This window comes from Dermochelys coriacea, chromosome 10, assembly GCF_009764565.3.
Source record: "Dermochelys coriacea isolate rDerCor1 chromosome 10, rDerCor1.pri.v4, whole genome shotgun sequence".
NCBI classification, from domain to species: Eukaryota; Metazoa; Chordata; order Testudines; family Dermochelyidae; genus Dermochelys; species Dermochelys coriacea.
The window spans coordinates 40,318,604-40,329,693 of NC_050077.1; the positions used below are offsets into that span (position 1 = coordinate 40,318,604).

General features: G+C 46.1%; 1 long non-coding RNA gene across 1 annotated transcript; it reads left to right on the plus strand.

Moving 5' to 3' along the window:
• Positions 1-7,588, plus strand: LOC122456078. The gene is made up of 4 exons (XR_006274723.1): positions 1-632; positions 1,193-5,707; positions 6,932-6,989; positions 7,121-7,588. It is a non-coding gene; the product is annotated as an uncharacterized LOC122456078 (long non-coding RNA).
• The last annotated feature ends 3,502 nt before the right edge of the window (positions 7,589-11,090 follow it).

Here is an 11,090-nt window from a genome sequence, read left to right on the forward strand (position 1 = left end):
CTCCTGCCAGCGAAGAGTTAAGAGTAGGAGGAATGTGTTGGAGGGCTGCCACATACCAGTCATTCCTGTCTGACTCTGCCTTGACCTGCTTTCCCAGGCTCCCTTTGAGGGCTTTGTTTTTCAAGGATTCCATTTCCTTGGCTCCCCTCCAGCAGGTTGCTTGGGTCTCCAGTTCGGGGGAAGCAGAGGAAAGACATGCTTGAGGAGTCTGTAGGAACATGGTTGCTTGTGGCCTGTATAGCAGGGACAAGTTGGTTCTTGAAACAAGTCACTACAGGCAGCAAGTAGGTTGGGAAGGGGCAGCCTCCCAGGTGCACAGCATATCTGGGCTTCCTGTTAGTCCTAAACCTCACGATTACTGCTGGTACCTTACATTCTAAAGAGACCTGCTCTGGCGGCGGCGGCGGCTGCTGCTGCAGCAGCTGCAGAGGTCTCAGAGAGGCAGGGTTTCTGAGCTTATCTCCCTCTACTGCCTGCCAAGGGCTCTTTCCCTAGAGACTGGGAGATAAGATGGCTTCTTTGGTATCCTCAATGTAAGATCAGAGCTTACATTTGGAGAGGGATGTGCCCTTAAAGTGCAGTGTTACTCTGAAAAACCAGAGGGCAAAATGGTGCCTTGGAACTAAAGCCAGGTGGGCATTTTCCAACAAAACATTTGGCATTGAAAAATGGCACGGTGGTGAAACTAAAACTATTTCCAAGCAAGGGCTGGTGTTGATAAGTCTCCTGCTTTGGAGAAAAAATGTATCCAAATGGTCCTGTTTCATCTTTTTTTTTTAAATGAAAAGCTTCATTCTTTGGTTCAAAATGATTTTTGGTTTCAAAATTGTAGTTAATTTTATACTTAAAAAAGATGTAAACAGTCAAAATATTTCAAAACTAGCTAAAATAAATCGGTTGATTGATCCAATCTGGAAGGTGTTTTTTGGGGGGGGGGGGGTATTGGTTTGCAGATATTTTCAAGCTCTTGATTTTTCATCCCTATGCAGCATAGTAAAACATTCAAAAATGATTGTGGAATGGGAAAAAACATTTCCTGCTTAGCACTTCTGTGATAAATTAAGCGCGGTGGTGGTGGGATAGCTCCCTTTTATGGACACCCAGCCAGCCAGTAGCTATAATATCCCTCTTATTAGCTGTTCTCTAATTGCTCTACCTGTAAAGGGTTAAAAAGTCTCATTGCTATGCATAGGTAAAAGGAACTGAGTGGGCACCTGGCCAAAAGAGCCAATGGGAAGACTAGAACTTTTTAAAATTGAAAGAAGACTCCCCTTTTGTCAATCTGTTGTTGTTGTGGTTGTTCTCCCAGAGATGAGAGACAGGGCTGGAGCTATGCTGTAAAAAGCTGTGGGCCAGGTATGAAAATCACCAGATCATGCCAAGAACAACTTATTTGAAACCCCAGGTATGTAAGTAGATCACGAAATGTCTAGGAAGACATGATTAGGTTTATCTCTTTTATTTATTTATGGCTTGTGGATTCCTCTGTGCTAACCCCAGGTGCTTTTGTTTTGCTTGTAACCTTTAAGCTGGATCTCAAGAAAACCATTCTTGATGCTTAATTATTATATTTGCTCTTTTTAAATCTAGCAATAGCCTAAATTCCAGATGTATTTTCTTTCTTTCTTTCATAAAATTTACCCTTTTTAAGAGCAGGATTGGGTTTTTGTGTCCTAAGAGGTTTGTACATATGTTGTTTAATTAGCTGGTGACAACAGTTGATTTCCTTTGTTTTTCCTCAGCTCTTCCCCAAAGGGGGTGGTGAAAGGGCTTGAGAGTACCCCACAGGGAGGAATTCCCAAGTGCGCCTTCCTGGGTTCAAAGGGTTTTTTTTGTTGTTGGTTTTTTTTTGCATTTGGGTGGTGGCAGCATCTACCCATCCAAGGTCAGAGAGAAGCTGTAGCTTTGGGAGTTTAAGACCAGCCAGGAGTGGCCAGTATTAATTTTTAGAATCCTTGTGGGCCCCCACCTTCTGCACTCGAAGTGCCAGAGTGGGGAATCAACCTTGACATGGTGGCAGAGCAGTGGGATCATTTTGAATCAGAAGCACAGACCTCAGGGTTTTAAAAGGACACATTTTCCTTTTGGCAGCCTGCAAAGCCTGGAAGGGTTTTTTTTTTTCCCTTTCTTTCTATTCTTTTCTTTGCTGCCTGAGGGAGAACAGGCATGAAAAAGGTTCAGACAGTCAAGCCAGAGAGTCCAACAAGCAGTTTATTTTATTTTTTCCTTAGGTTCTTGGCAATGAAATAGCTAGGCTATAGTAGGGCAGCCCTGTGCATGAGGTTGAGGTCAGGGACCAAATCCCTAGAGAAACCAGTCTTCCCAAAGCAGCACGCCACAGAGAAGACAGACCCAGATCAAGCCCAGACATCCAGCTCCATGACGGAAATGCAGGGAGGGGATGGGGTAATGAAGATTTCCCAGAAGAGAAGGGTCAGCCCGCCCCGAACTAAGATCTCAGTGCCAGGATGGAGGAATGCCCTTAACAAAGGCCAAGTTCTAACTGAGGATGAAAGGAATTTCTTCTTAGAGATGAAATGTTTGGAAGTGGAGGACAAGCATTTGGAGACAGAAATAGAAATGAATTGTTTGGAGGTGGAAGCGGAAAAGAAGAGAGAGGTGAAGTGGTTGGAAGTGGAGCTGAAACACTTAGAGCTGGAAAAGGCTAAGCTGGATCAATCAGGTAGCCCTAACAATCCTTCTCCAGGTACTGCTCCCCATTTCAAAAAATTCCCCACATACAAGGTAGGCAATGATACAGAAGCTTTCTTAGAAAATTTTGAAAGGGCCTGCCTTGGGTACAACATCCCTACAGACCAGTATATGGTGGAGCTCAGTGGACCCTCAGTGGACCCTTAGTAGATGTGGCAGCTGAAATGTCTAAAGAACACATGAACAAGTACGAACTTTTTAAACAAAAGGCCAGAATTAGAATGGGGCTAACACCCGAGCAGGCCCGTTGGCAGTTCAGAGCCCTAAGGGGGAAACCAGACCTGGCATTTTCCTGACACGTCTACCAGATTGTAAAAAATTGGGATGCCTGGATATCAGGAGCAAGTGTTAAGTCTGTGGAAGATCTGTCTCTCCTCATGCAAATGGGGCAGCTCTTAGAGGGTGTTCCTGAGGAAATAGAAAGATACATCCTAGATGGGAAGTCCAAAACTGTAACTGAAGTGGGGAGATGGGAGCCAAATGGGTGGAGGTGCCGGGGAAGAAGAAAGTTACGAGCATTTGGTGCAGATACCAGAAGGGGCAACCCGAGATGACACTCCACCATCGGGGTCAGCCCAAAGCCCCACCTCACAAGGAGCAGCCATCCACACATCCAGGGATACCCCAGATGCCCTCTTGTCCTACCACCTACTCTCCAACCACCCACATCGCCTCAGCCCACAGTCAGCTGGGAGATGCTTCAAATGTAATGAGTTGGGGCATGTGAAGGCCAACTGCCCCAAGAGCAACAGCTGACTGCAACTCATCACCCCGGGGCCCCACCAAGAGTCTTCAGGCCCAGATGCCTTGCAAATACCGTCAGAGCGAACGGAAACTGTGAGTGTGGGCAGGAGGAAGATTACTGGGTGGAGAGACACTGGAGCACAGGTGTCAGCTAACCACCAATCCCTGGTGGACCCCAAATTCATCGACCCAGAGTCCCAGGTGACAGTGCAACCCTTTAAGGCCAACTCTTTTAACTTCCCTTCAGCCAAGCTACCTGTCCAGAACAAGGGCTGGTCAGGAATATGGACTTTTGCAATCTATGATTATTATCCCATTCCCTTGCTGCTGGGAGAAGTCTTAGCCAACCATGCATGTCTAACAAAAAGGGTAGGGATGGTCACCCACAGCCAGGCTAACAGGCCTCCACACCTAACTCCATTCCTGAGCCTCCTGAACCAAAGGTGATGAAAACAGACCCCAGACCAAAGTCTATGGGAGTAGTTGTAGATCCAGTTCCTGGGACCCAGCCAGAACCAGCCCAAGAATCAAAACTGGTGGAGCAGTCAGCACCAGAACCCATGCTTGCAACCCCACCAGAGTCAGGGGAGTCAGCCCCAAAGGGCACCACAGAGCCTGCACCTGCAGCAGCAGCTAAACTGGCACAAGAAGCTCAACTGGAGCCTGAAATACAACTTAGTGCACCAGCAGAAAGTGGTTCACAATCGACGGAGACAATCCCATCACCTGCATCGCTTCCAGTGGGACCAAGCCCAAGTCCACAACCCAGTGAGGAACTAATGTCTCCAGCATCAAGGGAGAGCGGATGAAAGCCTCAAGGGAGCTTAGATGGCAGCACGGAACGACCCACTGCCTCTCAGCTCTTCCAATAGGTCCAGGTTTGTTGTAGAAGGAGGACTCTTATACAAGGAAACCCTTTCTGGTGAGCACAAGGAGGACTGGCATTCTCAGAGACAACTGATAGTTTCAATTAAGTGTGGGGAAAAGCTCTTGAGCTTAGCTCACAATCACCCTAGTGGCCATGCTGGGGTGAACAGGACCAAAGACTGTTTGGGGAAGCCATTTCACTGGAGGGAATGGGCAAAGACATTTCTACCTATGTCCGGTCTTGTGAGGTTTGCCAGAGGGTAGGAAAGACCCAAGACCAGGTCAAGGCCCCTCTCCAGCCACTCCCCATCATTGAGGTTCCATTTCAGCGTGGATATTCCGGGTCCTTTCCCTAAGAAGACACCTAGAGGAAAGCTATACATACTGACCTTCATGGATTTTGCCACCTGATGTCCGGAAGCAGTAGCTCTAAGCAACACCAGGGCTAAAAGCATGAGCTAGGCATTGGCAAACATTTTTGCCAGGGTAGATTGCCACCCCAATATCCTTATGGATTCGGGAACTAACTTCCTGGCATGGACCATGAAATGTCTTTGGGAAGCTTATAGGGTTAACCACTTGCTTGCCACCCCTTACCACCATCAAACGAATGGCCTAGCGGAGAAGTTTAATGGAACTTTGGGGGCCATGATATGTAAATTCATGAATGAACACTCCAATGATTGGGATCTAGTGTTGCAGCAGTTGCTCTTTGCCTACAGGGCTGTACCACATCCCAGTTTGGGTTTTTCACCCTTTGAACTCATTTATGGCCACCAAGTTAAGGGGCCATTACAGTTGGTGAAGCAGCAACGAGAGGGGATTACATCTTCTCCGGAAACTAACATTTTGGACTTTGTAAACAACCTGCAAAACACCCTGAAGGACTCTCTAATCCTTGCTTGAGAAAACCTAAAGGATGCTCAACAAGAGCAAAAGACCTGATATGATAAACATGCCAGAGAGCGTTCCTTCAATGTAGGTGACCAAGTCATGGTCCTGAAAGTGCTCCAGGCCAATAAGATGGAAGCATTGTGGGAGGGGCCATTTATGGTCCAAGAGCACCTGGGAGCTGTTAATTACCTTATAGTGTTCCGATACCCTACCCTAAATCCTAAAGTGTACCATGTTAATTCTCTAAAGACCTTTTATTCCTGAGAAATCAAGGTTCTCCAGTTTACAGCCCAGGAGAGAGATGACACTGAGTGGCCTGAAGGAGTCTACTATGAAGGAAAAAGCAATGGTGGCGTGGAAGAAGTGAGCCTTTCCATAACCCTTGTGCGAAAACAGCAACAGCAAATCCAGGAGCTGTGCACCAGCTTCACAATGAAGTTTTCAGCCACCCCAGGATGGCCAGAATGGGCATACCACTCCATTGACACAGGTAATGATTGCCCAATTAGAGCCCAACCCTACCGGATGGCTCCTCAAGCCAAAACCGCAACAGAAAGGGAGATCAAGGATATGTTACAGATGGGTATAATCTGCTCCTCTGAGAGTGCATGGGCCTCTCCAGTCATTCTGGTTCCAAAACCTGATGGGGAAATCGCTTTTGTGTGGACTACGGTAAACTAAATGCTGTAACTCGCCCAGAGAACTATCCAATGCCACGCACAGATAAGCTATTGGAGAAACTGGGTTGTGCCCAGTTCATCTCCACCTTAGAATTAACTAAGGGGTACTGGCAATTGCCGCTAGATAACCCAGCCAAGGAAAGGTCAACCTTCATCACCCATGTAGGGCTGTATGAATCTAATGTGCTCCCTTTTGGACTGCAAAATGCACCTGCCACCTTCCAGAGACTGGTAGATAACCTTCTGGCTGGATTTGGGGAATTTGCAGTAGCCTACCTTGATGATGTGGCCATATTCTCAGATTCATGAGCATAACACCTGGAACACCTCCAAGCTGTCTTCCAGCGCATAAGGCAGCCAGGATTAATCGTTAAGGCCAAAAAATTTCAAATAGGCCTAAACAGGGTAATGTACCTTGGACAACAGGTGGGTCAAGGAATGATCAACCCCCTATAGGATAATGTAAATGCTATCCAAAATTGGCTTGTCCCTAAGTCAAAGAAAGGTCCAGTCCTTCTTGGGCTTGGCCAGGTATTACTGAGGATTTGTACCACACTATAGCCAAATTGGCACCCCACTGACAGACCTAACCAGGAAAAAATAGCCAAATGCAGTTCAGTGGACTAAGAAGTGTCAGGAAGCCTTTAACCAGCTTAAGGCGGTCCTTACGTCTGACCCTGTACTAAGGGCCCCAGACTTCCACTAGCCGTTCATCGTAACCACAGATGCTTCTGAGCGTAGTGTAGGAGCAGTTTTAATGCAGGAAGGACCAGGTCAACAGTTCTATCTTGTCGTGTTTCTCAGCAAAAAACTTTCTGAGAGGGAAAGTCACTGGTCAGTCTCAGAAAAAGAATGTTATGCCATTGTGTATGCTCTAAAGAAGCTATGTCCATACATTTGGGGACAGCGTTTCCACCCGCAGACTGACCGTGCTACACTGAAGTGGCTTCACACAGTCAAAGACGCTAACAAAAAAGTTCTTCAGTGGCATTTAGCTCTCCAAGACTTTGATTTTAAAATACTACATATTTCAGGAGCCTCTAAGAAAGTGGCTGATGTACTCTCCTGGGAAGGTTTCCCAGAATCAGCCAGGTAAAAATGTCCCTGCATTCTAAGTCATAGTAGAAATGTGAAATGTGAAAAATACTGTTTAGTTCTTCATGTAATTATTAGTAAAGTTAGAGGTTCATGTATCTTATTAACTCTGTTTCTTAAACCTCCAGGAAGAAATCCCAGCCGGTGTGGACCTGACCTGAACCAGACTGGCCAGCACTGTCTGATTTGGGGGGCGTCTGATAAATGAAGGGCAGGGTAGCTCTCCTTGATGGACACTCAGGCAGCCCGTTAGATGTATTTTCTTCCTTTTTTGTTTTTAATAGAATTTTCCTTTTTAAATAACAGGATTGGGTTTTTGTGTCCAAAGAGGTTTGGGCATATGATATTTAATTAGATGGTGGCAACAGTTGATTTCCTTTGTTTTTTTTTTCTCAGCTCTTCCCTGGAAGGAGGAGTGAAAGGGCTTGAGGGTACCCCATAGGGAGGAATTCCCAAGTGCGCCTTCCTGGGTTCTAAGGATTGGGTTTTTTGCATTTGGGTGGTGGCAGCATCTACCCATCCAAGGTCAGAGAGAAGTTGTAACTTTGGGAGATTAATATAAAACTGGAGGGGCCAGTATTAATTTTTAGAATCCTTGTGGGTCTCCATCTGCTGCACTCGAAGTGCTAGAGTGGGGAATCAGCCTTGACATCTTCTTCTAAAACCTATGCCACATCCCTGGAGTGGTATGCAGAGGCCAGCTCTAGATTGCAGTGGTGTGGACTACACTAAGCATGTCAAGTAATATCGTTCTCTTCCTTGTCTCCATGGGATTTATACGCACTCTTGAGCATATTGGGGGTTGGACTAGATGACCTTCTGGGGTCCCTTCCAACCCTGATATTCTATGATATAAAGTAAAAACCTAAATGATCAAAGAGGCATGTCAGCTGCACATTTGAGCCATACCTTGGGGTCCATCACCAGAGCTGTTAGGCTACTTTCCCATGGACCCTATAGTCAACCTGTTAAATCACTAGGCATTGGAAGCCACTGAGGCAAAGAGTGTTGGTTGGTTAAGAACTAGGTCATTCATACAGTGCATATCATTGAATCATAGAATATTAGGGTTGGAAGAGACCTCAGGAGGTCATCTAGTCCAATTCCCTGCTCAAAGTAGGACCAACACCCACAAAATCATCCCAGCCAAGGCTTTGTCAAGCAGGGCCTTAAAAACCTCTAAGGATGGAGATTCCACCACCTCCCTAAGTAATCCATTTCAGTGCTTCACCACCCTCCTAGTGAAATAGTGTTTCCTAATATCCAACATAGTAGACATCACCCACTGCAACTTGAGACTATTGCTTCTTGTTCTGTCATCTGCCACCACGGAGAACAGCCGAGCTCCATCCTCTTTGGAACCCTCCTTCTGGTAGTTGAAGGCTGCTTTCAAATCCCCCCTCATTCTTCTCCTCTGCAGAGTAAATAACCCCAGTTCCCTCAGCTTCTCCTCGTAAGTCATGTGCCCCAGCCCCCTAATCATTTTCATTGCCCTCCACTAGACTCTCTCCAGTTTGTCCACCTCCCTTCTGTAGTGGGGGGACCAAAACTGGATGCAATACACCAGATGTGGCCTCACCAGTGCTGAATAGAGGGGACTAATCACTTCCCTCAATCTGCTGACAATGCTCCTACTAATACAGTCCAATATGCCGTTGGCCTTCTTGGCAACGAGGGCACACTGCTGACTCATATCCAGCTTCTCATCCATTGTAATCTCAAGGTCCTTTTCTGCAGAACTGCTGTTTAGCCAGTCGGTCCCCAGCCTGTAGCGGTGCATGGGATTCTTCCGTCCTAAGTGCAGGACTCTGCACTTGTCCTTGTTGAACCTCATTGGATTTCCTCCAATTTGTCTAGGTCACTCTGGACCTTAGCCCTACCCTCCAGCATATCTACCTCTCCCCCCAGTTTAATGTCTTCTGTGAACTTGCTGAGGGTGCAATTAATCCTATCATCCAGATCATTGATAAATATGTTGAACAAAACCAGCCCCAGGACCGACCCCTGGGGCACTCCGCTTGATACTGGCTGCCAACTAGACATTAAACTGTTGATCACTACCCGTTGAGCCTGACAATCTAGCCAGCTTTCTATCTTATAGTCCATTCATTCAATCCATACTTTTTTAACTTGCTGGCAAGAATACAGTCGGAGACCATATCAAAAGCTTTCCTAAAGTCAAGATATATCACATCCACTGCTTTCCCCATATCCACAGAGCCAGTTATCTCATCAAAGAAGGCAATCCCATTGGCCAGGCACGACTTGCCCTTGGTGAATCCATGTTGACTGTTCCTGATCACCTTCCTCTCCTCCAAGTGCTTCAAAATGGATTCCTTGAGGACCTGCTCCATGATTTTGCCAGGGACTGAAGTGATGCTGACCGGTCTGTTGTTCCCCGGGTTCTCGTTCTTCCCTTTTTTAAATATGGGCTCTCTATTCGCCTTTTTCCAATCATCTGGGACCTCCCCCGATCTCCACGAATTTTCAAAGATAATGGTGCATTGTGCTTATCAGGCTCCTGCTCCCATTGAAGTCAATGGGATCTTTGCTCTTACCTGGAGTGGGATAAGGCTTAAAGCCAATATCTCTTGCACTCAGAGGTAGGCTTGAAAATTCCAGATGAAGAGGCAGTATCAAAGAACAGAGAGGAAATCCAGCTGTGCACAGCTGCAAATGTGTAGGTATGCAAGCTATGGGCAATGGACTCTCCTGGCTGCAGAATAATAGTGAGGGTTGCATGGCTGGCCCGGTGCAGTCCGGTTTTTCCTTGTATTGCCTTCCCGTGATTTACCCAGCATGGTTATAACATCTATTAGCCATGTACTATCTATGAAACCTGATCTAAAGGGCAACCAGGATTTTACTGTTTTCATCTTTGAGTGTATTCCTTGGTGTTGTGTATTTGGTTGTCATGGTAATAGCACCTTGAGTTAGATTATTAGGGGATAGCCCAGCCAGTTTTGGCTGGTTTGGTTAGTCCAGTGTGTGGAAATAAATGCAAAAAGAAAAGGAGTACTTGTGGCACGTTAGAGACTAACCAATTTATTTGAGCATAAGCTTTCGTGAGCTACAGCTCACTTCATCGGATGCATTCAGTAGAAAATACAGTGGGGAGATTTATATACACACACACACAGAGAAAATGAAACAATGGGTTTTATCATACACACTGTAAGGAGAATGATCACTTAAGATGAACTATTACCAGCAGGAAGGGGGGGGAGGGGGAAAACCTTTTGTGGTGATAATCAAGGTGGGCCATTTCCAGCAGTTAACAAGGATGCCTGAGGAACAGTGGGGGTGGGGGGGAAAGAGAAATAACATGGGGAAATAGTTTTACTTTTTGTAATGACCCATCCACTCCCAGTCTCTATTCAAGCCTAGGTTAATTGTATCCAGTTTGCAAATTAATTCCAATTCAGCAGTCTCTCTTGGAGTCTGTTTTTGAAGTTTGTTTGTTGAAGGATAGCCACTCTCAGGTCTGTAATCGAGGTGAACGAGCCTCTGATAGTGCCAACTCTGTCCACATATCTATTCAGGGGACACCATCATAGGGCCTAATCACATCAGCCACACTATCAGAGGCTCGTTCACCTGCGCATCTACCAATGTGATATATGCCATTATGTGCCAGCAATGCCCCTCTGCCATGTACATTGGTCAAACTGGACAGTCTCTACGTAAAAGAATAAATGGACACAAATCAGACGTCAAGAATTATAACATTCAAAAACCAGTTGGAGAACATTTCAATCTTTCCGGTCACTCGATTACAGACCTGAGAGTGGCTATCCTTCAACAAAAAAACTTCAGAAACAGACTCCAAGAGAGACTGCTGAATTGGAATTAATTTGCAAACTGGATACAATTAACGTAGGCTTGAATAGAGACTGGGAGTGGATGGGTCATTACAAAAAGTAAAACTATTTCCACATATTATTTCTCCCCCCCCACCCCGCCCCTCACTGTTCCTCAGACGTTCTTGTTAACTGCTGGAAATGGCCCACCTTGATTATCACCACAAAAGGTTTTCCTCCTTCCCCCCTCCCCTCCTGCTGGTAATAGCTCATCTTAAGTGATCCCTCTCCTTACAGT